A 27,891-nucleotide genomic window follows, 5' to 3' on the forward strand; every position below is an offset into this window, starting at 1 on the left:
CTCAATGCTAATGGGATTCTTCCTCTTGCTCAGAATAATCGCCTGAGAGGGCATAAATTCAGATTGAGGATAGATGTGCAGAAATTTGCCTTTAGCCTTTAGGTGGTTGATTGCTGGAACAAACTGCCATCTTCGTAGAAGTTGATAGCTTAAATAGCATTAGCATTAGTAGAGGCATTTGATGCAAGAAAGCAAGCTTACGCAGCATCAGCCAAAAAAAAAAAACCACTTCCACTTCACCCCTCTGTTCGTTCGAAATACGTGTCCAGCTGAGCCTTAAACTTATTTAGGCTATCAAGGCAGAACTTGACAAACATTTGGAGCGAGTGGATGGGTGAAATAAGGGGTGTTTTTTTTTTTTTTTGGCTGATGCTATATAAGCTTGCTTTCTTGCATACTAATGTTTGTGGTTTGTATAGCTTGTATTGCACTTAACAAATCAGAGTATATTACTGTTTTCAAATGATATGTGGTTTTGAAGTGTTCCAGGGATATCTGAACTGCTACAAATTCTGCAGTTTAGACACTGCATCCTTTTGGAAGTTTTCGGGACAGTGTAATATCTGGGAAAACTGCTAATGTTCCTACATGGTTTTCTGATTTTGGTCCGTCTGTATATATTGGTATGTGGCTGGGATATTTAGTTCTATGTACTGCATATTATTGTTGAAAGTTGATGTCTGACAAGTATTTTTATTCCAGATTTATCTGGAGAGTTCACAAGTTGTGGAGTGGTTTACAAATGGTGGTATTATGTGCCCCTCTAGATTTGCAGCATTATCCATTTTGAAATCATACGTTATCAGTAGCTCTTGTAATCTGATTCCTAGAGGTTTGTTTGCACTTTTGCGGTTTCTATATATGTTTTCTCATTTTGGTGAGAATAGGGTTGTTCAAGTGAGATGGTCTCTTGTGGATCTTATCTTGTATGCACACACAGTAGTGCCATATGTGTCTCCTGATGGTAGTCTATTATCTCATGTATAGAGACTATGTAGGGGAAGTGCTGAAGGCTCCCGTTGCTATTCGTAGCACTACGGTGAATTGGGTCTAACCAATTGAGTGCGCTCTTTTTGGCGGATGCATAAATGAGTGCTTTGTAATCTATTTTTGACCTTCATAAAAGTTAAGTAGGGTATATCGCTCTGCTCCACAAGATACTGATGTTAAGACTTTAAGAATATTGAGTCGTCTCATACATTTTATTTGTAATTATTTTATATGCTCTACGAAGGTCAACTTGTCTAAAGTGAGTCCAAGAAATTTTACGCTTTGCTTAATTGGTATTTTGTGGCCTTGTATTGTTAGTTCAGAGTCAGTATGAAAATTTATTTTTCTACAGAAATGTATGCAAGCTGTCTTTTGTCGTGAAATTCTAAATCCATTATTCTTGCAGGAAAAATTACAAGACCGTGCATTATGAAAGAACATATTAATGAATCACTGGACGGTGGCTTTTTTCTTTTCACCATAGATTTCTTTGTAGCAAGCATATCATTCACCACTCTGTTAACTTTTAAGAATCATTCGCTGTCAGGATCCATCTCCTTAAACCTCGCCATTGCCGATGCAATTTCACGAAATGCCATTGCCATGTCTCTGGTGATGAAGTATCTCGGCTCCTTATTTGGTTCATCTTGAGCTTCATCAGCATTTTCTTCTTTCACCATCACTGCCTGCAAGTCAATAAGTTCTTCATCAGATAATTCCTACTCTTCTTCCCCTATTACTCCTCCATGTCTTTGGCATCAACCTCCAGCTGAAGTAGCTCTGAAACCTTTACAATCTTATCTGTAACCTCTTAATATGATTAGTCTTTTTCAAATCCTTCAAAGCCTTTTTGAAGTGGGAATATTTTCTTCCATGCGCCATTTAAACAACTTTTAGTAATTTCTATCCAGGCCTCATTAATGTTTAAGATGGTGTGGTAAATATTGTAAGATTTCCAAAAGTCACTTAACATAAAATTTTTCTTATCGTCTACTGCAGCAATGCCTGAGTCTTGTGCGTAAATAGTATGCTTTCAAATTCGAAATAACATCTTGATCCATAGGTTCGATGAGTGAAGTCGTGTTTGGCGGCAGAAATATGACTCGCATTCAAATTGAAATCATCTAGATGCGTAGGATGTCCAGGAGCATTATCTAATAGAAGCAAAATCTTGAAAGGAACATCGTTGTCTTTACAATATTTTTCAACCTCGAGAATGAAGAAGCATTTAAACCAATCCTCAAAGAGAGATATTGTTATCCATACTCTCTGGTTCGATCAGAAATGCATGGGTAGGGTGGCTTTATTGATGCCCTTAAATGCACGAGGATTTCCAGAATGGTACACTAGCAGTGGTTTTAATCTGTAATCTTCTGCTGCACTAGCCTTGCCCTATCTTTTGAAACATTGAAACCTGGCATTGTCTTTTCCTCTTTGGCAACGTATGTTCGATTCGGCATATGATACGTTTAATACGACCCATTGGCAAGCAATGGGTCGTATTAAACCACCCATTGCTTGCCACGAACTTGGGTAGAGGTTTGCCGTATTTATCCTTAATATCTTTATAAATACTTGTTGCATTTGCTTGAATGATCATTAGACTCAGGGGCACTCGCTTCTGAATCTGATTTTCCATCCATATTATTAACAGCTACTCCATCTTCAATATAGCACCTGAACGATGTTTTGTGATCACTGTTGATCTTAAGTGCATTGATCCTTTGACGTGTTCTTTTATACGCATACTGTCCTTTAAAATAGTATTCACTGTTGAAGCAGCAAGACCTAATTCCCTTGCAATAGATGATAAACTTTGTCCTGCTCCGTACTTCTTAATCATTTCATCTTCATTTCTAAATCAATTTTTTTTTTGTTTCGTTTCCTGGCACTAATACCATTTGCACTTTTCCGTTGGTCGTTTTCCCTTCATTGTTGTAATACATAAATAGGAATGAAGAGAAGTTTCTGAAAATTTGTTTTTTATATGATTGAAAATTTCAGTGAAGGAGAACACATTTCACCATAACAGCATAAAAATCCACAAAACTACAATTATTGGTATTATCGCAAATGCAATAAGATCGAGTGTACTACCCATTTATAATTAGATGCACTAACAGTAAAGCCCAATAAGCCAGAAAGTGCAAATTGTTTTTATTGTTTTATGGTTGTGACCTCCAGTAACGTGCTTTAGAAAAATATCAAAGGCATTCAAAATTGATTCTTATAATGGGAACATATGATAACGATGGAAGGGTAGTGCAATTTCCATTTTAAATATGATCTTTTAGAGAGATAAATAGCTTAGTAATATAGCAAAATTTTCAACTTCCAAGGACTTGGAACGAATTACAAAAAAAAAAAAAAAATAATAAAATAATTGGGTTCACATTACGATATTTTCACAATACCTACATTTATTCCTACGGGGTGCAAAATACATTTCCACGATTTTTTTAACTTTGCACCGGGTGGCAAAAACTTACATAAAGCCGAATTTCCTTAAGTCGAGTATTACATAAGTCGGGGAGTTCCTGTACTGAAATCATCTACATAAAGTGCATGTGACACTGTGGGTGGCAGTTGTTCTGTAATTCTATTTATTTTTATGACGAATAGTACAGTGCTCAAGATGGAACCCTGGGGAACTCTTTCTTCTTTATATGTTTTTAACACAGTGTTTCTAACCTGAAATGTTCTATTTTTCATATAAAGTTTTGAATAAATAGAGGTAAATGTCCTCTGAGGCCTGTATCGTGTATGTCTTGTAATATACCATATCTCCATGCTGTGTCATAGGCCTTTCCTATATCAAAATATATGGTAAACATATGTTCTGAACTTATAATTATATCTCTTATGCCTGTAACCTACGGCCCGTAGGCCAGATCCGGCCCAAGAATAATTTTTATAAGGCCCACACAGAAAGTGAACTAAAACAGCATCGATCTCCACTGGGTGTACAGGCATGCAATCGTCCAGCTCGACTGTATAAAACATGTAAATGTGGTCCAGTGCAGAATATGTACGCTAAATATAGTTATGTATTTTGATATAGCTTGTTCATTGCATTGAATTAATTATTAATTTGTATTGCCTTAAAAAAAAACATTCTTAAAATTGTTCCAAAAGGGGAAAATCGATTTGGAGTGTCGTCTTTTTGATCCAAGGTGGACTGAAGACTATTTCTTCACTGATTACCACAAAAAAGCAGTGTGTTTGGTGTGTCATGGGACTGTGTGAGTTTTTAAAGAATATAACAGTGATTCCAATCATAAATCTTATGTTCAACATAAAGGAGTGCTGTGAAAAGAAAAATGTTCAAAGTTACAAAACAAATTAAGAAAACAACAAACCATATTGAAAAAGTATCAGTCAAAAAATTTATCTGCTGTACATGCCAGTTATCAAGTTGCACATTTGATTGCGTCTGAAAGAAAACCATTCAATAATAGTGAATTTGTTAAGTGTTGTTTGTTAAAAGTTGTGGAAGAAATTTTTATGGAGAAACAAACAATGATACAATACATTAGTTTGTCCCGACAAACAATTATGTGAAGAGTAGAAGATATTGGAAAACATAAAACAAATGAAATATTTTATGTGTGGCACTGGAAGACAATACTGATGTAAATGACACAACCCAACTCCTCATCTTCATACACGGAATTAATGATAATTTTGTACCAGTTGAACATTTAGCTGATCTACAGAGTATGCGCGGTGAAAATCTTTGCTATCTATCGAAAAGTTAGGATTAAATATTAAAAACCTGGTAAGAGTCACAACTGACGGTGCAAAAAATATGATTGGTAAAAACATTGGGCTTATGGGTAGAATAACCAAGAAAATGATAGATATCAGAGCTGAAACTCAGATTGGAATTCACTGCATCGTGCATCAAGAAGCTCTTTATGGGAAAGTATTGGATCTCCAACACTTTATGAATGTGGTTATTTCAACTATAAATTTTACAAGATCACATGGCCTTAATGTGGCTGTTGAAACATCACCGAATGTTTCAACACAGAAAAAGGGAAACCAATAAAACAACTATCAAATATGGAGTGGCTGTCTGATCTTGCAATTGATACGTACATATCTAGTATTTAAATTCTCTTAATTTAAAACTACAAGGAAAAGGAAAATTAATCTGATTTGTTTGGTGACATCAAATCATTATAGAATAAGTTGTTATTATTAAAATCCTAGTTGAGCAAGACAATTTAGTTCACTTTGAATGTTGTATTGAGCTAAAGGAGAAACACATTTCCAAAGAATTGTTTCCTTTCATTATTACAATTACTTTTTGACAAGTTTGAAAGTCGATTTTCTGATATAAAATCCCATGAAAAAACATAAGCTTTTGTTTCAAAACCCATTTACTTCTATGGCTGGAAACTACAATCCCAGATTGCAACTTAATTTACTGATCTTCAAGCCAAAATATAATTCAAAAATAAGTACATAGACTGCAAAAATAAACTATTTGAATTCTACGAGGCTTTCCCATCTGAAGATTTTCCGCTAATAAAAGAAAATGCCACGAAAATGGCTACTTTGTTCAGATCAACGTAAAAACTATTTGCAAACAGCTTTTTTTAACACGTAAAATCAAATAAATATTTAAAAAGAAACAGAATAACAGATGACCATTTTTTTTTTATGAAACCCCCAAACACGAGCGGTATTAGAACCTATAGTACTGTGCATGGGTTGGAGGTTGAGAAGATGAAAGAAGATATTTGTTGACATTAGACTTGAACTTCTGTACACTGTAATTTTCAGGAAATACATATGAAGGAAGGTTGTTCCAGAAAACGGCAGTGGAATGAATAAACGAGGAAGATGAAAAGTTGGTTCTGTGAGTTTGAAGTTGGACGGTAAATGGATGTTGGCTGGTGGAGGCACGTGTTTGGACTGTTATGAAAGATAGAGCGGGAATTTTAGAAGCAAATTCAGAAGAATAGTGCCCATGGAAGTATATGTAGGAAAGGCATGCAGCAGTAACAATACATCTATGAGACAGCGAGTGGAGAGACTCTGTTAGAGATGAGTCATTAATTAATCTAACTGGCCTCTTCTGAATGGAATCTAGAAGCCTAAAAGAGGGTTTGGGGGCACCGCCCAAGATGTGGAAACAATATTCCATGGTAGGACAGATTTGTGATTTATACAGAGTGAACAGCTGTTTGGAAGGAAAGTAATGCCGAGAGAGAAAAAAAAAACAAAGTTTTTTAGATGCAGAGGAAGCAATATTTGTAATCTGCTTGAGCCAAGAGAGATTAGAAATCAGGGTAATCCCCAAAAGAGATATGTCATCTTGCCTAGAAATTGGAATGTCCCCAAAGATAATCATAGGAGCAGAAGAATCCTGTTTGTAAGATATAAGACAAGACTTAGTTTTAGAAGGATTGAAATCAACTAAGTTGTCTTTGCCGCACTGGAGAATTACCTGGAGATCAGCATTTCAGGAATTGATTGCGGATATTCGAGAAGTTGAAGCTGATTGAGCAGGGCAAGGTTTCTCAAACTGGAAAGTGGAATGCAATGTGCTATCATCAGCAAAACTATGGATAGGATTTACAATCAATGAAAGAAGGTCATTAATATACAAGAGGAAAAGAACGGAGGGAAAGAACTGAACCTTGGGGGACACCAACATTAGTGGAGAAGTTAGAAGACAGAGTCATCTACCATCACCATCTGTGAACGGTCAAAGAGAAAACTGGATAACGAATTACAAAGAACAGCTGGCAAACCATAAGATGGAAGCTTGTTTAGAAGACCTTTATGCCAAACACGATTGAAAGCCTTTGAGATGTGAAGAGCAGCTGCTTGTGTTTCACCAACTTTTTCCATTGAATTTGTCCATAAATTGGTAACATAGGCCAGAATATGACCTGTGGATCGATACTGATGGAATCCATACTGACGATCGTTGATCAGACGGAAGGTTTCTAGATAGTTTAAGAGTTGACGGTTAAGTGATTTCTCCATTACTTTAGAAAGAGTAGAAGTAATTGGATAGGAGGGATTTGTCACCCTTTTTAGGAACTGGCTGGTTATGAGCAAATTTCCAAGCAGAAAGAAACCACCTTTGGAATAAGAACGTGAATAAAGGTGGCATAGAACAGGAGTAATTTGAGGAGTGCAGGTTTTGAGAACAAGTGAAGAAATACCATCAGGACCTGGAGCTCCATCGAGAAATACCATCAGGACATAATCTTCATATGTATTGAGATTGGCATCACAAATTTGCAAACAAATTTTGAACAATTATTTAAAAATATGAAGCTTCAATCATCTCATTAAATGTTAAGTTTTGTCCAGTAAATGTTATTTTGTATTGTACTTAATAAAATTTTCGAATATTTCAATTTTAGGTTTATCATTATATTTATTTATTCACCTTAATATTGAAAAGCAGTGATCCTTTTCAGGTTGTAAATTTTCTAAAATGAGCATTTAAAAGCAAAAGTAAAGTATTTCAAACAGAAACAAAGTAACGCATTTAAAAAAAAAACAAAAAAAAAACAACAGCAAGTCATATTTTTATAATTTTAATAAAATCTAAAAAATAAATCACTGACCTAGATTTGTTGCACATAAAAGTGCTGGGATTTTGCATTTTTTTATATTTAGCTTGAAAAGAAAAAAAAAAGGTAACATTAAAATATAAAATTCCTTTTATGAGTAACAAGATACAGAAAATGTGACACAATTTATTCTCAAATCACTCTGTGCAGCCCGCGAAACAAATTTAACTTTGAATACGGCCCCTGTACAGGAAAAGGTTGGACACCACTGATATGAGGTGATCTGAGGGGGATCTATTTTGTCTAAATCCACACTGCATATTGAATTGCATACTGGTTGTTTCTGGTATTTAGAAAAGACCAACTGGTTCAGTTGGTTGTTTCTAAATACCAGACTAATCTTTTGATGATTATCTTCTCCAAATCTTTGCTTAGGCAGCTAGTGAGAGCTATCAGTTAGTTGTTTGGGTTGTTCCCATCTTTATTGGGTTTCTGTAAAGCTAATACTATTGCATGATGTTATGCTTATGGACATTGATCTTCTAGCAAAATGTGACTGTACCGTTTAAGAAAGTTTTCTACTTCCTTTTGCTTTATGTTTAAACATATCATAGTGTATGTTGTCTGGTCCAACTGCGCTTGGTTTTGTTTTTGATAATGCTTCACATAATTCATGCAATGTAATTGGTTGATTATAGGGTACAATCTTTTTGGTGTGAAAATTAATTCTGGTTTTTTTTTATTATTTTTATTTTATTTTTTTTATTTTTCTCCTTGTAGGTCGAAAATTCTGCAGTGCATGATTGCACTGCAGAATTTTGCACTGCAGAATGTATCGATACATTGGCAAATGTTTCTCCAAATAAATTAGCTGTCTCTGAGGGTTCGGTGATACTTTCTCCATTCCAATGTAATACTAAGGACAGTTGGTTTTTGTATTTCCCATTCATTTCGCATATTTTATTCCATATTGCCTGTTGTTCTATTTATTGAGGAAGTAAACTGGATCCAGGAACTTTTTCTGGCTTGTTTCCCGATATACCTAGCTAACGCTCATGCTTGTTTATATTTTAGGAGATTATCCACTGTAGGATATCTCCAGAATTTATTGAAAGCTTTGTTTTGTTGTCTTTTTGTTCTCATGCATTCTTCATTCCACTAGGATTTTGGGTGTAGTGGAAAATGAGTTGAAGTTCTAGGTATTGTTCGTTCAGCTGCCTGTATTAAGGTATCTGTGATGTGTTTCGGAGCTTCATTGACAGATTTTTCTTGAATGCTTTGTGGAATAAATATTGCCAGTTCTCTAAATTTTTCCCAGTTGCTTTTTCCTATTTTCCAGAGGGGTGATCTGCTGCGATGGCAGGGAGGGTTTCTGGTCAGTGTCATAATTACTGGGTAGTGGTCACTGCTGTATGGGTTTTCTATTACTTGCCACTTTAATTCTGGTAAAAGTGAAGGGGTACATATGGTTAGGTCTAACTGCTGAGGTTGTATGAGTAGGAAAGTGAAAATAAGTATCTTTACCATTGCTGAGTAAAGAAAGGTTTAATGGTCTATTATTCATCCCTGTCTGTTGATGTCAGTATAGATAGATAGTAATGCCCATTCAGATCTCCCATTATACAGAAATGTGGTGGGAGTTGGGAGATTACTTGGTCTATCTCTTCAAATGGTATATCTGATCCTGGTGGATGGTACACTGAACAGATGTTTACCCAAAATCTTAGTGTTATTCTTACAGCTATCCCATCTAGATTGCTATTTAGAGGAATATGTTAATTTGGGATGCGGTTATGGATCAAGATGGCTACTCCTCCATGTGCTGGCCCTTCTCTTATTGTCTTATCTATACATTGTATAACTTTTTATTGAAAGATTATCTTGTTCCTTAAGGTATGTCTCTTGAAGACAAAAGCATATTGGCGTATGGTTTGTTATTAGGTACCGGACATCATCATAATTGGACTGTAGTTCCACCGGATGAACTTATCCATTATTTGGTTTTCCTAGGGCTTTCGGGTTGTTTCCGAAATGAAATGAAGCATTCTTATATTTTGTCTTTTATTTTTTCGGGTATGTAGGCTGGTCCATGTCCATTTCTTCTTCTGTAAAAATTTCAAGTATGGGTTCTTCAGATGTGTTTATTTTGTCTATATCCACCTTTTCAGTTTCATTCATTTTGTAGGTTTATGTTGGTCTTTGTTGTGATGCTGATTTGTGGACATCTGTGAGAGTAGAAATTGGAGTATTAACTGTTTTCACCAGCTTCAATCCAGTAAATGATTCTTTTGGCAGCATGGGAATTTCGGTTTGGACTGCTACTGATTTAGATGGGGGGTCACTGCTTGAGCATATATTGGCTTGTTTGTCGGCCATGGCTGTATTACTCTCCTTGCTTCTTGGTATATTGTGTTGTGTTCTGTTTCATATTTCTGAATTAATTTCTCGTTTCCATTTTTTGCATGTTTCTGAGTAAGCTGGGTGTTCCCCTTTACAGTTTTTATATTTCGAGATGTTGGCAGAGCAAACAGTAGTTTCGTGTTCTTTAGAACCACATTTTGCACAGGTTGCTGTGTTTCTGCATGCCATTTGCGAATGTCCAAACTTCTGACATTTGTAACATAGCAATGGATTTAGTATGTACTGTCTTACTTGGCAGTTCAGATATTCTGCTTTGATTGCTGTTGGAGGTTTTGGTGTATTAAAGGTTATGGTACGGTTTCTTGTTGGAATTATATTTTTGTATCTTCGGATACTGATTATTTTTTACCCTTTTCACGCCTTGATTTCTCAGTTCTTCAGTGAGCTCTTCCTCTTACACATTTAAGAGGTCCCACTAAGAGATCACTCGTCTGGAAGAATTCAGCACATTGTGTGGTGTTACAACTACTGTTACATCTCCAAATATTGTTGTTGCTAACAACTTCTGGGAGTGTTTGGGATTTTCTGTTTCTAATAGTATGTAGCCAGATCTAAGTCGTAAAACCAACTTGGGTGATCCTACTAGACTTTTCAATGATTTTTGGATGACGAATGGAGACATAAGTCCTACTGTTTGATCTCCTGTCGCATGTATGAATAGGTATGTCGATGTTTTTGGTGGGTCCACATCTGTCTTCTGTCTCTGTGTTTTCTATATTGTCTGTATTATTATTAGGTAGAGCTTTCTCTTAAAGCCCTGTAGTAATAGTTATTTTACTATTCATGTTTGCACTTTTGGCCCTGGGAGTGTTACTTTCCTCTGCCAGGTTTCCAGCCCCGCCGCATGGAGGCAAGAGCAGTGCCACTTAGTGACTAAGCAGCTACTGTCTTAGTTAGATTAGTAAAGGTGAGAATAAGAGAAAAAAAAAGAAAGGAGAGTTTCCTTTCTATGTATTCACTTACAAATTGTAAGTGAAATTTTAATGAAATAAATGTGTTTTAATAAAAATAAAAGGGAGTTAATGGGGGGGGGGGTTGATGGCACATAAGCTGCTATGGCTATAATGCAAGGGAGTTAAGGTTGAAAATTAAATTAACTGGTATATTTATCAGAATGCTTTACTTGAAATCACTTAGTCGCTAATGAATCGCTTGGCACCTGGGGCCACTACATGATGTGATTTGTCACATTATTGAGAAAGGTTGATGAATTACGTTTTGCCTAGTTTTCTAGGAAAAATAACCATTTCCTGCAGGGGTGAGCTGAATAAATCTGTGCTATCAATATTTTGCATACAATTGGGAAGTGATCACTGCTCATAGGATCAGTTATAACGTACCACTCTATGGTCCAGACTACTACTAGAGAACAAATTGAGAGAGCTATTGCTGAGGTATGTCCAGCTGGGAGCTGAACGTGAGTGTGTGTGTGTGTGTGCACATGATTATTGAGTATGGCGAGGTTTAGTACCGATAAAAAGCTTTCAATGAATGCTTTTTATCAGATTTGCTGGAACGCCAGCAAAGTTTGTAAGTTGTAAAAGTTTCTCAGAATGTCTGTGATTTGTAGTTTCTACTAATAAGTCTCCTGATTGCAGTCTCTTAACTGTCTTAGGGAGATCCTGCAATATCTTCCAGATGTTTCTGTATGACAAATGGAGACAGTTTACCCATAGGCTAACTAGTAAGGGAGTGGAAAATTAAAAACAATGAGCAGGTTTGTTCTATCTGATCAGTCTTCTGTCTCTTTGGATTATCATTTCCAAAGTAGTGACTGTAGTCAGGGTCAATGTAAGAAGTTTCTGCTCTTGAGCTCGAAGGCTCTAAGGGTGGATAAATGTTTTTATCCAGGATGGCTCCTTTTGGCTCAGAGGGTTTTTCATTACCACCTAGGTTACCAGCCTCACCACAGGGAGGCAGGAGTAGTGCCACTTGGTGGCCAAGCATAGAGGTTAGTACAGTTAGTAAGGCCAGTTAAATTAAAGAAAAAAAAACGTTCCTTCTTCTGGGCTCTCTTCTTAGTGCTTTTAAGAAAGTAGAGCTACTTAACAGAAAACTTTAATAAGTACAAGAGAAAATAAAGGAAAACTCAGTCACTGGTGAGAAAAATGTTCTATAAATGCACAAGAATCACTTTGTACCAAAGGCGGATATGCTCAGAAACAGAGCCAATAGAGTTAAAGTAGATAATGTGTTCATCAAATCATAAACAAATAACCGGCTGTCAAACTTGATTATCCAGTGCCTTCAAAATTTCTTATTTTTTGTGATGAGTTTCTATTCTATAAATATTAGGGAAATGATCTTGGGGAGAATGATAGCTATCGGAGTTTCAATATTCTGTTTATTTAGTGTGATTCCGGCATAAGTAAATATTGGTTGAGTTAAGAGGCACTGGTCTCTTTCTCCTTGATAGGAAACTTTATTTCAATCCTGAACTTTTAGATGTCTTCCTACCTTCCATTTTTCACAAGTTTTAGAATATGGCAGATGTGAACCTTTGCATTTTGGACACACAGAGAGTGAATGCCATTCATTCAATTTCAGGTGATTTGACGAATGCATTCTACTCAGCAGATGGTCTGGGACTGACCATATTTCTGAACATCATAACAGATTTGGAAAGAATGGTCTCACTTTCCAGTAAACTTTACATAACTCGCTTTAACTACACACAATATATTAAAAGTTAGTATTATGTTGTAAGGACTAAATTGCTTTCGTTTCTGGTATTGGTCCACACAGACTAAGATAAATTTTAGCATTAGTAGAGGCATATGATGCAAGAAAGCAAGCTTATATAGCATCAGCCTTAAAAAAAAAAAAAAAAAAAAAACTCCATTTCACCCATCCATTAACTCCAAATGTTTGTCTAGTCCTGCCTTGAATTTATTTAAGGGGTCAACTTCTACGACAGATGGAAGTTTGTTCCAGCAATCAACCACCCACTGGTTAAAGGCAAATTTCTGCCCATCTATTCTGCAACTGTCTTTCCTCAGTTTGAATTTATGTCTCCCCAGGGGACTGATCTGGGAAAGAGGAAGAATCCCATCAGCATTGAGCTTGCTCAAACCATTCAAGGTCGTATACACTTCAATCAGATCACCTCATAGGTGCCTAGTCTCCAGAAACTGCAATTTGCAGAACTTAAGTCTTTCTCAGTAAGAGCAACCCTTTGTTCCATACGCCAATCTCATTGCCTTTCTCTGTATTGCTCAAGCAGCTCTACATCCTTCCTAAAATGAGGCCACCAGACCTGTCTACAGTACTCAAGGTGTGGCTTGACCATTGCCGTATACAAGGGGATAATCACCTCCTTATCCCTGCTAGAAAAATTTCTGTATATCATTGACAAGACACCATGAGCTACTCTTGCAGAATGTCTGCACTGCTCAGAAAACTTCATATCTGACTGCAAAATTACCTCAAGGTCTTTTTCAGTCTCTACAGCACTGAGATTAGTACCACACAGTTGATATATTGCTCTCGGGTTACTGCTACAAATACAGAACTTTACATTTGTCAATGTTAAAATTTGTTGCCATCTCTCAACTTATCTGAATGCTGTTGCAGTAGACTACTGTCATTAGTGTCATTAACAACCCTATCCAACCTTCGTATCATCAGCAAACTTGAGCATTAAGCCTGACATACCTTCATCAATATCACTGATAAATACAGAAAACAACAATGGGCCCAACACAGACCACTGGAGGACACCATCAATAACACTAGTCTATGAAGAGCAGTGCCCATTGATTACCACTCTCTGTCTTCTCCCATTTAACTATCCATTTATGCAAATCAGCAACTTGCCCTTACTGCCATATTGGCGCCTCCGTAGCCAGGTGGGAAGGAGCAGCAGTGCGTACCACACGCTTCTTGATTAGACCGGGGTTCGAGCCCGTCACCACCAAATATGGAGGATGCGGAAAGGTCAAGGAATGACCACCGCATATTCCGGAGCAATATGGCCTTAGTTGCTAATGCTCCTAAAAACCAAACAACAACAACAACATTACTGCCATACTGCTCCAACTTGTACAGTAGTTTTACATGTGCAACAGTATCAAAAGCTATCCTGAAATCCAAGTACTGTCGAACTTCCCTATAACGAATTCGATAAATCCAGCGCAAAAATTCGTTATAGAGAAATTTCGTTATACAGAGTTAGCAGTTTTCCGATCCACCTAACACTGCCTTAATAGCATCAGCAAATATTGTTGTACCCTTTCTATTTAAATGTATCCCATCCCTGTAGAAGCAGTCTCTCCTATTAACAAGCACAGATCAGGCTGAGAAAAATTCTACCCCATAAGCCTTGCACAATCTCTCCAGGGCCAAATTGGTTGACAAGGCTCTCATCATATATGCCCTACTATCGTGGCTGGGCAGAATTGCAGAGGCTTTTTCAACACTGACATTCTCCTACTCTTAATGTCATTAGTGCCAACATGTACAACAATAGTAACGAATGGGCCTGGTGTACTGGGGTCCATGGTTGAGAGAAAAATATAGATACGTATAATCAGTGCAGACATTCTGCAAGAGTAGCTCATGGTGTCTTGTCAATGATATACAGGAATTTTTCTAGCAGGGATAAGGAGGTGATTATCCCCTTGTAAGCAGTGAATTCATCCACCTCATTAAGGACCTTTCAATCCCTGACAACACCGTCATGGCATCATTTGATGTGATTTCTTTATTCACTTCAATTCCCGTCCAACAGGCCGTGCAATGCGCCAGAAGGCTCCTCGAGAACGACTTAAGCCTCCAATCCAGGAAATCACTATCCACTGATGACATCTGTACCACCCTCAACCTATGCTTATCAAGCAGCATCTTCACTTTTGAGGATTCAGTCTACCAGCAGGTACATGGCACTGCTATGGGTGCCCCTGTTAGTTCCGTAGTAGCCAACATCGCCATGGAAGATCTGGAGGAGCAGATACACTTGAACCACCTGCACCTATTACAGCATGGTGCAGATATGTTGACGATATTTTTACTGTAATACCACGTGGCTCTGAAACAGCACTACTGGAATACCTCAACTCCCTATCTAATTTCATCAAGTTTACTATAGAGTTAGAGGTCAACGATGCGCTCCCGTTCCTGGATGTCTTAGTGCATCGCGTAGGCCCACATCTAGAGACTTCAGTATACTGCAAACCTATGTGGTGTGGACAATTCACTAACTACAGATCCAGCCACGCACCAAGTCATCTCAATAGCACTGCCCGCACCCAATTCTCCAGGGCTTGGAGCAATTCTAGCACTGACGCAATTAGGCGTAATGAGATCTCCTGTGTGAAGGCGGACCTAACCAAATGTGGTTATCTATCCCATGTGCTAAGCAGATGCCTATTACAGGCACAAGAACTCACATCCAACCCAAGACCACCAAACGAAGACGGTATACCGTCCGCCTACATTCCCTATTATCCAGGCGTGTCAGGACGGATCTCGAAGATACTTAGAAATTACATCAAATGCGTGCAGTTACCCTGCAGGAACCTACGTTCACTTGTCTCCGGTGCAAAGACCCCTGTCACACCTCTCTTTCGCAGCAATGTAGTATATTGCACCACCTGTAGAGACTGTGACAGCTGCTACATAGGAGAAACATCAAGGCATCTCCAAGATCGCCTTATGGAACATGACAGAGCAATCCGGCTTGCCGAAACTGATCAGTCCGCAGTCGCGGAACATTTTTGGGCCACCAACCACGATCTTGATCCCAAACGTGACTTTGAAATAGACCACTCACGACACTTTCGCCACTGCCTATGGCTAGAGTCACTTAACATATTAAACAATCAAAAGGCAATAAACCGCCACAAAGGCATACGTCTACACCCCATCCTAGAGACAACCGTTTTAATGCTAGATGATCAATCGAGTAAAACAGCACACTTCCGTGCAACAATAGCAAATGAATAACGTGCTCACTCAACTCAATGCACTTATCCGTTGTATTTGTATTTGAATTCAGTTGAAAAAGAGACTCATTAGTCTTGAAAGCTACTGCCTGTTATATTTTATTATTATATTAAACTGTGTTATAATTATACGTATCTATATGTACAACAATATCACCTTTTGTGCTCTTAAAAGATGTCTGCTAGATATCTGCTCTACAACGTCACCAACTTTTGCCCCTGGAAGACATACCCTGGTCCTGTTCTACCTATCCTTTTTCCATACGATATTTTCCATTACCCTGACGATACAGTCACTGACAACAACTAGTTCCTGTGCAACCAGCACATTCTGCCTCGGGAATTCCCGCTCTCTGCCCACATCAAGCTCTACCATTGATGTGGGCAGCTGGGAGCTTGATAGTCCCTCGATTTAAGTCCTTCGAGGGCATCTACCCTGATTTTCAAGTTCTCATAAATGCGTATAACAAAGCTGAGTTGGTGCCTAACCTCTTCATACTCCTTACATCATGCACACACAAAGGCATCCTTGGCAATATCATGCCCCGTTCCTGATAGTCCAGAAACATCAAACAAGCAGTACATTTCAAACGGCTGTCATTCAGAGGACAACCCCCCCCCCCAGTTCTCCCCCGAGCCACAGGAGTCCCACCAGAAAAAAGTCTGGTTTGATGCATGATTGATTTCGTTTCAATACAATTAAAAATATTACTTTAAAATTTTACGCGAAACTTATATCTCAATGCAGTAATAACATTATATATATATATATATATTTCAGTATCAAGTTTTATCTCCTACCACATTAAAGTTATATGAATTTTGTATCTCCTATGAAGTTTAAGTGATACGTATTAAGTTTGCGTTATGCTTGTAAAATCTAATTAGCATTAGCATTAGTAGAGGCATTTGATGCAAGAAAGCAAGCTTATTGCATAAGCTTGCTTTCTTGCATCAGCCAAAAAAAAAAAAAAACCCACTTCCACTTCACCCCTCTGTTCATTCAAAATACCTGTCCAGCTGAGCCTTAAACTTATTTAGGCTATCAACCTCCACTACAAGGGATGGAAGTATGTTCCACCAACCAACCACCCGCTGGCTAAAGGCAAATTTCCGCACGTCTATCCTACATCTGTCTTTCCTCAATTTGAATTTATGCCCTCCCAGGTGATTATTCTGAGCTAGAGGAAGAATCCCATCAGCATTGAGCATGCTCAAACCATTCAAGGCTTTATACACCTCTATTAGATCACCTCGCTGGTGCCTAGTCTCCAGACACTGTAATTTGCAAAACTTAAGCCTTTCTTCGTAAGAGCACCCCTTTGTTCCATTCACTAATCTTGTTGCCCTTCTCTGTACTCGTTCCAGCAGCTCTACATCCTTCTTGAAATGAGGCCTCCAGACTTGTATACAGTACTCTAGGTGTGGCCTGACCATTGCCTTATACAAGGGAATAATCACCTCCTTATCCCTGCTGGAAAAATTCCTGTATATCATTGACAATACTCCATGAGCTACTCTTGCAGCCTGTCTGCACTGCTCAGAGAACTTCATATCTGCCTGCACAACCACCCCCAAGTCCCTTTCATTCTCTACTACTGTCAGTGTAGTACCACAGAGTTGATACGTTGCTCTGGGGTTGCTGTTTCCCATGTGTAGTACTTTACATTTGTCAATGTTAAAGTTTATATGTGTTAAAGAAGATCCAACTCAGTCATTACTATTTTTGAGGCATTCACTGTATCATGAAAGGGGGATTGGACCTAAATCATCTATCAATGATTTATTGCCCTCGTATTCTTCAGCTAAAAATGCATTCTTTGTTCCTTGCTCTATTTTCCCCAAAATAATAATTTTCTCATGCAATGACAGAATTTTTCTGGTTTATTCCCCCTTCCCGGAATCACGTTTGGTTGTAGAGGCATGCTTTGAAGCCATTATGTTAGAGTTACCATTGAAATAAAATATAAATTCACTCAATGACAAAACACACACAATGAAGTCACTTTTCATTCAACTCGAAAACTCACACTGACATTTACTAGCAAAGACTCCAGCTGACTAAAGAGTCGTTCAAGTATTACGCCATGCTGTTTCTGAGAACTGATGAATTGAAATATATTGTAATAAAAAAGTAGGTAAAATGTAGAGGATAAATTCTGACTGATTTCAAACCTGCAAAGTGCCAAAAAACAGCTGTCTCCAATAACAAAGTTGCTTAGAATGAAATCAATGACACTATAAACTCAATCACGCTAAAGCAACTACATACTGTGTAATAAGGTAATGCAGCTGAGTCATACACTGCACTACTGTGAACCCTGGGCCACATAGTTTATTATTGATTTGAGTTTGCCACATTTCAGACCATGGTTCAGTACTACATGCTGTTTTAACAATGGATTTATAATCAGTGTATGGCACTTTCAGATGACAGAATGACCCACTGTTGGGATGTAGTAGCACATTCATTAGCTGTGATGCCGACACGACAGGGGATCCAGCAGAAGGTGACCATCTGGTTGGATGTTTGATATTGACATAATTGAGATCAATCTGTTTCAGAATGAAAGGGTCAGAAGAAGTAGGAGACTGAATGATGGTGACTGCACTTGTGGAGTCTGTGAATATCAGAGCTTGCTTGAAATGCTGGTTGCTTATATTATCTAGGGTTAGTTTTATTGCATACAATTCTGCAGTATAGATACTGCATTCAGTAGGAAGTAAAAAAATCATGCATGTATACTTGCATGTATACCAATGCTAGAAGTATAGAAAATAAATTTGATGAATTTGAAGTGTTGGTCAAGACATCAAAAGCATATCGGATATTGTGGGGATATCTGAGACGTGGTGTCACACAGATATAAGGAATGCCGAACTGGAATTTGGGTAGTACAATGTGTACAGAAAGGATAGACAGGATGGGGAAGGGAGGAGGTGTTATGCTGTTAATAAAGAAAAACATAAAATCAAAAGAAGTGCATCCAGTTGATATAGATGAACAGTGCACTGTTGAGTCAGTTTGGTGTGACATAAGCACTGCGAAAGCAAAAATTAGAGTAGGAGTGTGTTATAGGCCTAATGACTTGAATGGGTACAATGAACAATTGTACAGAGAAATAGAGTGGACTAGTAAATCGGAATGTCTTATAATGGGGGATTTTAACTTCCCAGATATTGACTGGAACTTGTGGGGTGGGCACTCACACACTAGTCAGACTTTTGTGGATTTATTGGATGATTGTTTTCTGCAGCAGCATGTTCGAGAAGCAACCAGAGAAAGTAATACTATTGATCTGGTTATCAGCAGTGATCATTCATGTATTACGAATTTGCAGATAAAAGAACCACTAGGTGGCAGTGATCACAGTGTACTGACGTGGGATTTACTTAAAGATTTAATTACCATCAGGAGTAAAGGAAAGGGTTTTTGCTTCCGTAAAGGAGAGTACAGTGGTCTCCGACAGTTTTTAAATTCTGTACAGTCGGATCAACTGACGATGTTACCAACAGTAAATTCTAAGTGGGAAGCATTCAAGGAATTAATCGTGGAAGCTACTAAAAGTTTCATACCTATTAAGAAATATTGTTCAAGGTTTAGGCCTAAATGGTTGTCAAATGAATTAATGAGACTCGTAACAGAGAAGAAAAATGCATGGGATGCATATAAATTATCAAGCAACTCAGAAGCCTATGGCTGATATAAGTTAATCTGTAATCAGGTCACAAAGGAGGTTCGGCAGGCGAAGGCAGATTATGAGAAATCCTTGGCAAAAGATGATAAGAAAAACAGCAAGGATTTCTTTACTTATATAAACTCTAAAAGGAAGAGGATGAATCTAATTGGTCCACTTGACATCGATGGTTCGACTGTTGATGATCCTGCTCAGATAACAAACAAACTGAATGAGTATTTTGCATCTACATTCACACGTGAGGAATTATTAAGGTTTGAAAATGGCTGAAGGTTATCAAATTGTAGCAAGATACTTAATGATTTTGTAATAACTGAGAGCAAAGTGGAAGAGAAATTGTTGAAGTTAAACGTAAGAAAAGCACCTGGGGTGGATAGGATCTATCCAGTTATATTAAAGGAGGCGGCAAAGCAACTAAGCAAACCCTTAGCCATAATTATGAGAGCATCCTTGGAGTCAGGGGAGGTTCCCACGGACTGGAGATGTGCAAATGTATCCCCAATTCACAAAGGGGGATCGAAGGGTGACACGAGTAATTACAGACCAGTTAGTTTAACTTCTGTTCCGGGTAAAATAATGGAGTCGCTGGTTAAAAATGCATTGCAGGATCATCTAGACAAGACTGCAGCAATAATTCAGACACAGCATGGGTTTATTAAGGGAAAGTCTTGTCTGACAAATTTGATAGGATATTATGATGTGGTTACAAAGGAACTGGATGCGAAAAATAATTTTGATATCATATATTTGGATTTCAGGAAAGCTTTTGACACTGTTGTGCATGGAAGGCTATTGTACAAATTGGAGCAGAATGGTATTAAGGCTAAGTTGCTACAATGGATAAAAGGATGGTTAAGTGCTAGAAGACAGAGGGTCTTCTAGCACTGGTAATCAATGGTAATCAATGGGTGCTGCTCTTCTTGGACTAATGTTATTAGTGGTGTCCCACAGGGTTCGGTGTTAGGTCCACTGTTGTTTTGTATATTTATCAATGATATTGATGAAGGTATATCAGGCTTAATGTCGAAGTTTGCAGATGATACAAGGTTGGCAGGGTTGTTAATGACAGTAATGGCAGTGTGCTACTGCAACAGGATCTAGATAATTTGGGCAGATAGGCTAAGAAGTGGCAACTGAAGTTTAACCTTGACAAATGCAAAGTACTACATATGGGTAGAAGTAACCCCAGAGAAACGTACCATGTGGTACAAAACTAAGGTGGTAGAAAATGAAAAAGACCTGGGAGTAATTGTGCAGGCAGATATGAAGTTTTCTGAGCAATGCAGACAGGCTGCCAGGGCAGGTCATGGGGTTTTGTCAATGATATATAGGAATTTTGCTAGCAGGGAAAAGGAGGTAATTATCCCTCTGTATAAGGCAATGGTCAGGCCATGCCTTGAGTACTGCATACAGGTCTGGAGGCCTCATTTTAGGAAGGATGTAGATTTACTTGAGCGTGTACAGAGAAGGGCAACAAGATTGGTGAGGGGAATGAAGGGATCCTCTTACCAAGAGAGGCTTAAGTTCTGCAAATTGCAGTGGCTGGAGACTAGGCACCTGCGCGGTGATCTGATTGAGGTATATAAGGCCTTGAATGGGTTGAGCACGCTGAATTCTGATGCGATCCTTCCATTTGTTCAGATTACGAACCTAAGGGGGCATAAATTCAAATTAAGAAAAGACAGATGTAGAATAGATGTGCGGAAATTTGCCTTTAGCCAGCGGGCGGTTAATTGCTGGAACAAACTTCCACCTGTCGTTGTGGAAGTTGATAGGTTGAATAAATTTAAGGAGGAACTGGACAGGCATTTGGAGGGAATGGTGTGATTTTTTTTTTTTTTTTTTTTTGCTGATGCTGCATAAGCTCATACATTTGCTTTCTTGCATCACATGCCACTACTACTACTACTACTACTACTATAACTTGCACGATTTTTTAATATATTAAAAATAAGAGAATACCTCAATCTTTTTCGTGGAATGCTTCCAGTCAATTCTCTCCCATATGTGACGAATAAAATAAGATGAAAAAAGGCGAAAAAAAAAAAAATGAATTAATGAATTCCTTCACTCACAGAGATATGATGAAATCCAATGCGCAATGGAATCGAAAGCCGAGAGCCCCAACCCGACCCCGAAACACACGAAACCACCGCAGCAAGACCACGAGTGCGAGAAGACATTGTGTCATAATAAATATTTAAAACTGCTTCCAATAATAAATAATTAAAATCACTATTAAAATCACAATTAAAAACTATTAAAACTAAGTGGATTAAAAGTTATGATTTGGATGAATACTCAAATTAAACAAAATGCACGGCTGTTTCCCTTCCTTAATATATTAAAAAATCATGGAAGTTATTGAGCCCTGTAGCTCTGAACTCTTATTTGAATATATATCCCCGTTGACTTTGCCCTTAATTCTCTCTCTCTCAACAGTCTATCAACATAATACATACATAATTTAAGTTTGACTATGAGAGATTTTTTGTATAATATGGTGCAAAATTACAAATTGACACTGAAATATTCTGCACAAAAACGTATTTCTTTTCTGAAATACTTCCTCCATGAAAATATCATGCCTAAATTCGCGAGGGTTAATCTTAATCATAGGTTTTCTGGTATTAGAGAACTGGCTTTTGCTACGTTGTGCCAAATTATCAAACTCGCCTTAAATTCTCATTTTGCAATGAAGAGGTTGTTGTTGTTGTTTAGTTGTTGGCGCAGCGGCTTCTGTGGCCATAATGCACCTCCCAAAGCTTTTGCATTATACTGTGATCCAAGCCCGAGGCGGGATTCGAACCCGCGACCTTTGGGTTGCCAGGCAGGTACTTTACCCACCTGGCTAGCCCAGTCGGCCTTTGCAATGAAGAGGTGTTATTATTCTCAGGTGACTGCACTCCATGATAAAATAAAAAAAATATTTACATTCTAACCATTGGACCGTGTTAAAATCCTTTATAGATTTAAATTGGCTACCAACATAAAAAATAGGCACTCGCTTAATTTGTTGTTGTTGTTGTTATTTGGGTTTTAGGAGCATTAGCAACTAAGGCCATATTGCTCCGGGGACATGTTGTGGTCATTCCCTGACCTTTCCGCATCCTCCGTATTTGGTGGTCACAGGCTCGAACCCCGGTCTAATCAAGAAGCGTGTGCTATGCACTGCTGCTCCTGCCCACCTGGCTACAGAGGCGTTGCCGCTTAAGTTAAATGCTTTATTAACAGTTTCATATTGGGATCGACCCCCCCCCTTATACAGATGCAACATACCCACCAATAACCCGGACATGTTCATGCAAGGGGATGCTCATACACACAGAAGTACGTCTACTATTTTTAGACATAACACAGATCCAGCTTACATGCGTTTTCCCCCACATCATATGCATAATAAGGCGACATATAAACAAGTTATTAATTTGTCTTCATATGTGTTATCTGAGGATCAGATTTCTCTCCTTTCGAAGGGTAAACCACAAATCTGTGGTCACATATTTTAATAATAATATTTCAAAATACTAATAATTATCAAAAAAATTTATACAAGGAAGTGAGTTTAGTTATTGATATCAGTTCGTTTCCTCCTCCCTTCAATTTACCCCCTCAAACTCCCCAAGAAACAATTTGTGATCAACTTTGAATATGGTCTCCGCAACATTCCGCAAAAAGACTTATTGGTTCAGCAGGTTAATCAGGTAATCAATAACTCTAAAACTCTTTGGGTACCCAGACTTAATATGAATGAAATTACAGCATTGTGTAGTCTTAGAGGGAACAAAGATATTGTTATCCAAAGAGCAAATAAAGGGGACGCTGTAGTTATGATGGATAAAACGGACTATTTTAGAAAATTGGACTCTATTACATTGGACAGTTCTACTTACAGGGTGATAGACCGGTCTGTATTCACAAATACAGTAAACCAATACAACAAAACCCTAACTTCATTTTGTAAGAGTGATTTTATTTCCATGGTCCAATTAAAAGAGCTGAAAGCAAGGACATACAATATTCCTGTACTTTTTGGACAGGTTAAACTTCATAAACCCGTTTTCCCATACACCCTATTGTACCATACAAACATTCAGCGTTTTCACACTTAGCTGTCACTTATACAACATCATTAGATCATATGTATAGCTTAGCTTAATTTTCAGCACTCACCTCATACATACGATCTAGTTATTACATTACAGCACATAAGGACTCCTTAAAAAAAAAAAAAAAAAAAAATCAAGAGTTATACAACATCATTAAACCATTTAGACAGTTGATTAGGTTTGGCATAAAAAATTATGACACTTTATTTAACAATATTAAAGATATTACGCTTGGCATTCATGATAAATTATTTTCATTAGATGTTACCTCTTTGTATACCAATGTAAATGTGGACTACGCTCTCGATGTAGTTTGGAAACTGTTAAACAAAGATTCTATCGCGATAAATCATACTAAATTACCCAAAAAAGAAAATTTTAAATTAATCAAACTTCTTCTTGAAGCTAACTATTTCGTGTTTAAAGAGACTATATACAAACAGGTTTTTGGTTTACCGATGGGCTTGAACCTGAGGGGTCTTATAGCAGAAATCTATCTTTCCAATATCGAGGACATTCATTTAACACCATTTCTTCCCAACATTACTTACTATGGGAGATATATTGATGATATACTGGTTATAACTGATCACAACACCACTCAGGACATTCTACAGGTATTCAATAATATTCACACGAGACTACATTATACACTGGAGGAGGAACAGATAAAAACAAAATCCCTAAATTTCTTAAATTTCATGCTCACACGTGACATGCAAAAAATCCAAGTTAGCATTTACCGAAAACCTACTAATTTGGATATGTACCTGCATTACCAAAGTCATCATCCATTCATGTATAAGAGATCTATTATATTTAACCAGGTTTTCAACGCTCACAAATATTCGACATCTGAACCCACCTTACACTTAGAAATTGTTACACTAACTGATAGGTTTTAAATAGAGGCTATCATCACTCTGTTATAAACCAAATCAGATTACAGGCTAAAAATAAAACATCAAATATGATACCCATTAACAATACCAATAAAACGCACTTTATTTCCATACCGTATGTTGAACAATGGTACAAGCAGCTTAATAAACTCTTTAGAAATACTGAATTCAAAATTATAGCTAGGCCCATGCAGAAGCTCCATGGGCCTAGCTATAATTTATTAAGCTATAATATATTAAAATATTAGCTATAATATATTAAAAAAAATCACACAATTCTTCCCTCTTGCTCAGCACAGGTAAATGATCTTGTGTACAAGATTTCGTGTAGTCAGTGTGATTCAACGTATCAGGGTTCCACTTGTTGCACGTTAGAGTTATGTGTCGAGCAACATGCTGCTTCCGTCTGCACGCCGCGGAAAAACACGCCGGAGTTGGCCTTTCATGCAGTCAATTATGGTCACGTATTCCTATTCAATGAAGCGGTAATTTTAAATATACAACACAATTACATAAAATTATTGATCGCGGAAACGCTTGAAATGAAACTACACGAAAATTCTATCAATGTGCGACGGCCTTATCTAATTTCGGATTTCTGGTCTTTTTTGCGCTTGTGCCAATATAAATAATCTCTCTATATTTCAGAGTCAAATACTTCATGATATTCCCATTCTGTGAACATGGTGATCAACTAAAAAGCGTGGTCTGCTTAAGGAAGGGAAACAACTGTGCATTTCGTTTAATTTGAGTATTCATCCAAATCATAACTTTTAATCTGTTTAATTTTAATGGTTTTTAATCTTTTTAATTGTGATTTTAATTATTTATTATAGGAAGCAGTTTTAAATATTTATTATGACACAATGTCTTCATGCACTCATGGTCTTGCTGCGGTGGTTTGATGTGTTTCAGGGTCGGGTTGGGGCTCTTGGCTTTCGATTCCGTTGTGCATCAGATTTGGTTGTATCTTTAAGAGTGAGGGAATTCATTAATTCGTTTTTTTTCACCTTTTTTCATCTTATTTTATTCATCACATATTGGAGAGAATTGACTGGAAGCATTCCACGAAAAAGATTGAGCTTTTTAATTCAGTAAGAAGGGACATAGCTATTCAGAAGGTAGAAGAAATTGCTGGAGTACCTATAGCTTCATCTGAGTTGGAGCCATCAGTATAAATATGTAGTTTGTTTGAGTTTTTTAGGTGTGGGCTTCTGCTGGAAGTTACATATTGTACATACATATTGAGTATCAAACAGGTACTGCCAGCTGAGATGAGATGGAATACTTTTCATTTTTGCAGCACAGTTACATAGTAAGGCTTTTTGTGTGAGGTGCACTAGTGGTTCATTTGCCTCAATATACAGGCTGTGAACTGGAGATGTTCTGATGGCTCCCATGGCTATCTTTAGGGCACTATGCTGAAGAGTATTCAAACATAACAAGGAACTGTTCCCTGCAGAGTCACAGACAGGTGAATCACAATCTAAGTGGGACTGAATTAAAGTTTTATAAAGATGTGAGAGCGAGTGTCTATCAGCACCTCAGGAGTTAGTGAAGACAGCTATTGGGATGTTCAATTTCTTTAGACAAGACATTCAAAGGTAGACTATATGAGTAGAAAAAGTAAATTTATTGTCTATATATAAACCGAATAAATTAAAATCGTTGGTAAGAGGAATCAGGTTAGTTTTTAAATATATTTCAGGATCAGGATGAAATTTCTATTTTTTACAGAAATGAAGTGCAGTGAATTTATTTTCTGCAAAGGAATAGCCATTCCGCGGCACCCAAGAATCTATTCTGGCTATCGAGCTTGCCTTTCAATAGTATTCATAGTTTGTGACTGACAGGAGATAATGAGGTCGTCAGCAAACACGTATGATTCAACTGTTTTTGGTATGGCTCGTGTCATATTTGTAATTCTTACTGTAAATAATGTTGAACTGAGGATAGGACCCTGTAGCACACCCTCTTCTTGTTCAAATGATTTGGATAAACTGTTGAAGAGTTTGTGTATATCAGAGCTTGCTTGAAATGTTGGCTGCATATATTATCTAGGGCTAGTTTTAGTGCATACAATTCTGCAGTATAGATACTGCATTCAGTAGGAAGGGACACAGCTATTGTGAAGGTAGAAGAAATTGCTGCAGCACCTACATCTTCATCTGATTTGCAACTATCAGTTTTTTTTTGTTTGAGCAGAAATGTTCTTTGGTGTAGGAAGTTTTGTATAAATTGGGGTAACTGGCCCCTCAAACCAAAAGAATGGAGGTCATGGAGGACACCATACTGCCAAGAGGTGTTAAAGGATTTCTCAATACCGAGATTGACCATAACCAAGTGCTGTCTCCTTATGAAAGCATTGCAATGTTTTAGTTGTTTAGTAAAATTGTTTTTACTAAACAAGTAAATACTTGTTTAGCAGATTGTTTGTTTCCAAAAAACCACATTAGTCACCTGTGAACCATTTTTTCTAAGACTTTGCTTAAACAGCTAATCAGCGAAATTAGCCGGTAATTATGCAGGTTGGTATGATCCTTCCCTGGCTTCGGAAAAGCTAGTACTACTGAGTGACACCAGGAGTGCAGATAAGTATTTTCTAAAAATATTCAGTTGTAGAATTTCAATAGAAAGCTTACTGCTTTGTTATTTAGTTTTTTTAACATTATATAGCAGACTTCATCCAGACCAGCAGCAGCACTAGATGCATTGAGAGACTCCGAAAGTTCTGTTAAAGAGAATGGCTGATTGTACGGGTGATACAATAGTAGAAACATTTATTTTATGTTGTTCTGCAGATGTTTGAAATCAGCAGTGTCCACATACAGCCTAACCACTCAGGTTAGGCTGGATGTGGATCACTGCTGATATACTAGCAAATGATTTGCTATTTCTGTTGGAGCAGACAACTGCCCTTTCCAGTTTAGGATTGAGGCTGGAGACTACACATATTTACCATTAAGTGCTTGGATTTTCTTCCAGACGAGTTTGTTGTCCATGTCCTTGTTAATAGTGGAAGTAAAACTTATCCAGGCATCTTTCTTTGCTTTTCTTCTTATTTGGCGGAACTTGGCCTCGAGTCTTTTAAAGTTAATAAGATCAGCAGTTGTAGGAAATTTGGGAAACAAATTGCAAGCTTGATTTTTTTGTCTGTTTAGCATGTGTGCATTCTTGATTCCACCAGTAACTGCTGTGTTTGTGTTTCCCAAGCAAAGATTTAGATATTGCAGAAGTAGCAGCTTGTAATATCTAATTGGTTATATGATCAGTGACATTATCTGTGG

General features: G+C 37.6%; 1 protein-coding gene across 1 annotated transcript in view; it reads right to left on the reverse strand.

Moving 5' to 3' along the window:
• Orc1 (origin recognition complex subunit 1) overlaps positions 1 to 27,891 on the reverse strand; it is a 699,813-nt gene that overhangs the window by 393,313 nt on the left and 278,609 nt on the right. The window lies entirely within an intron of this gene.

This window comes from Mastigoproctus giganteus, chromosome 4 (assembly GCF_048544385.1).
Source record: "Mastigoproctus giganteus isolate SK-2022 chromosome 4, ASM4854438v1, whole genome shotgun sequence".
Taxonomy (NCBI): domain Eukaryota; kingdom Metazoa; phylum Arthropoda; class Arachnida; order Uropygi; family Thelyphonidae; genus Mastigoproctus; species Mastigoproctus giganteus.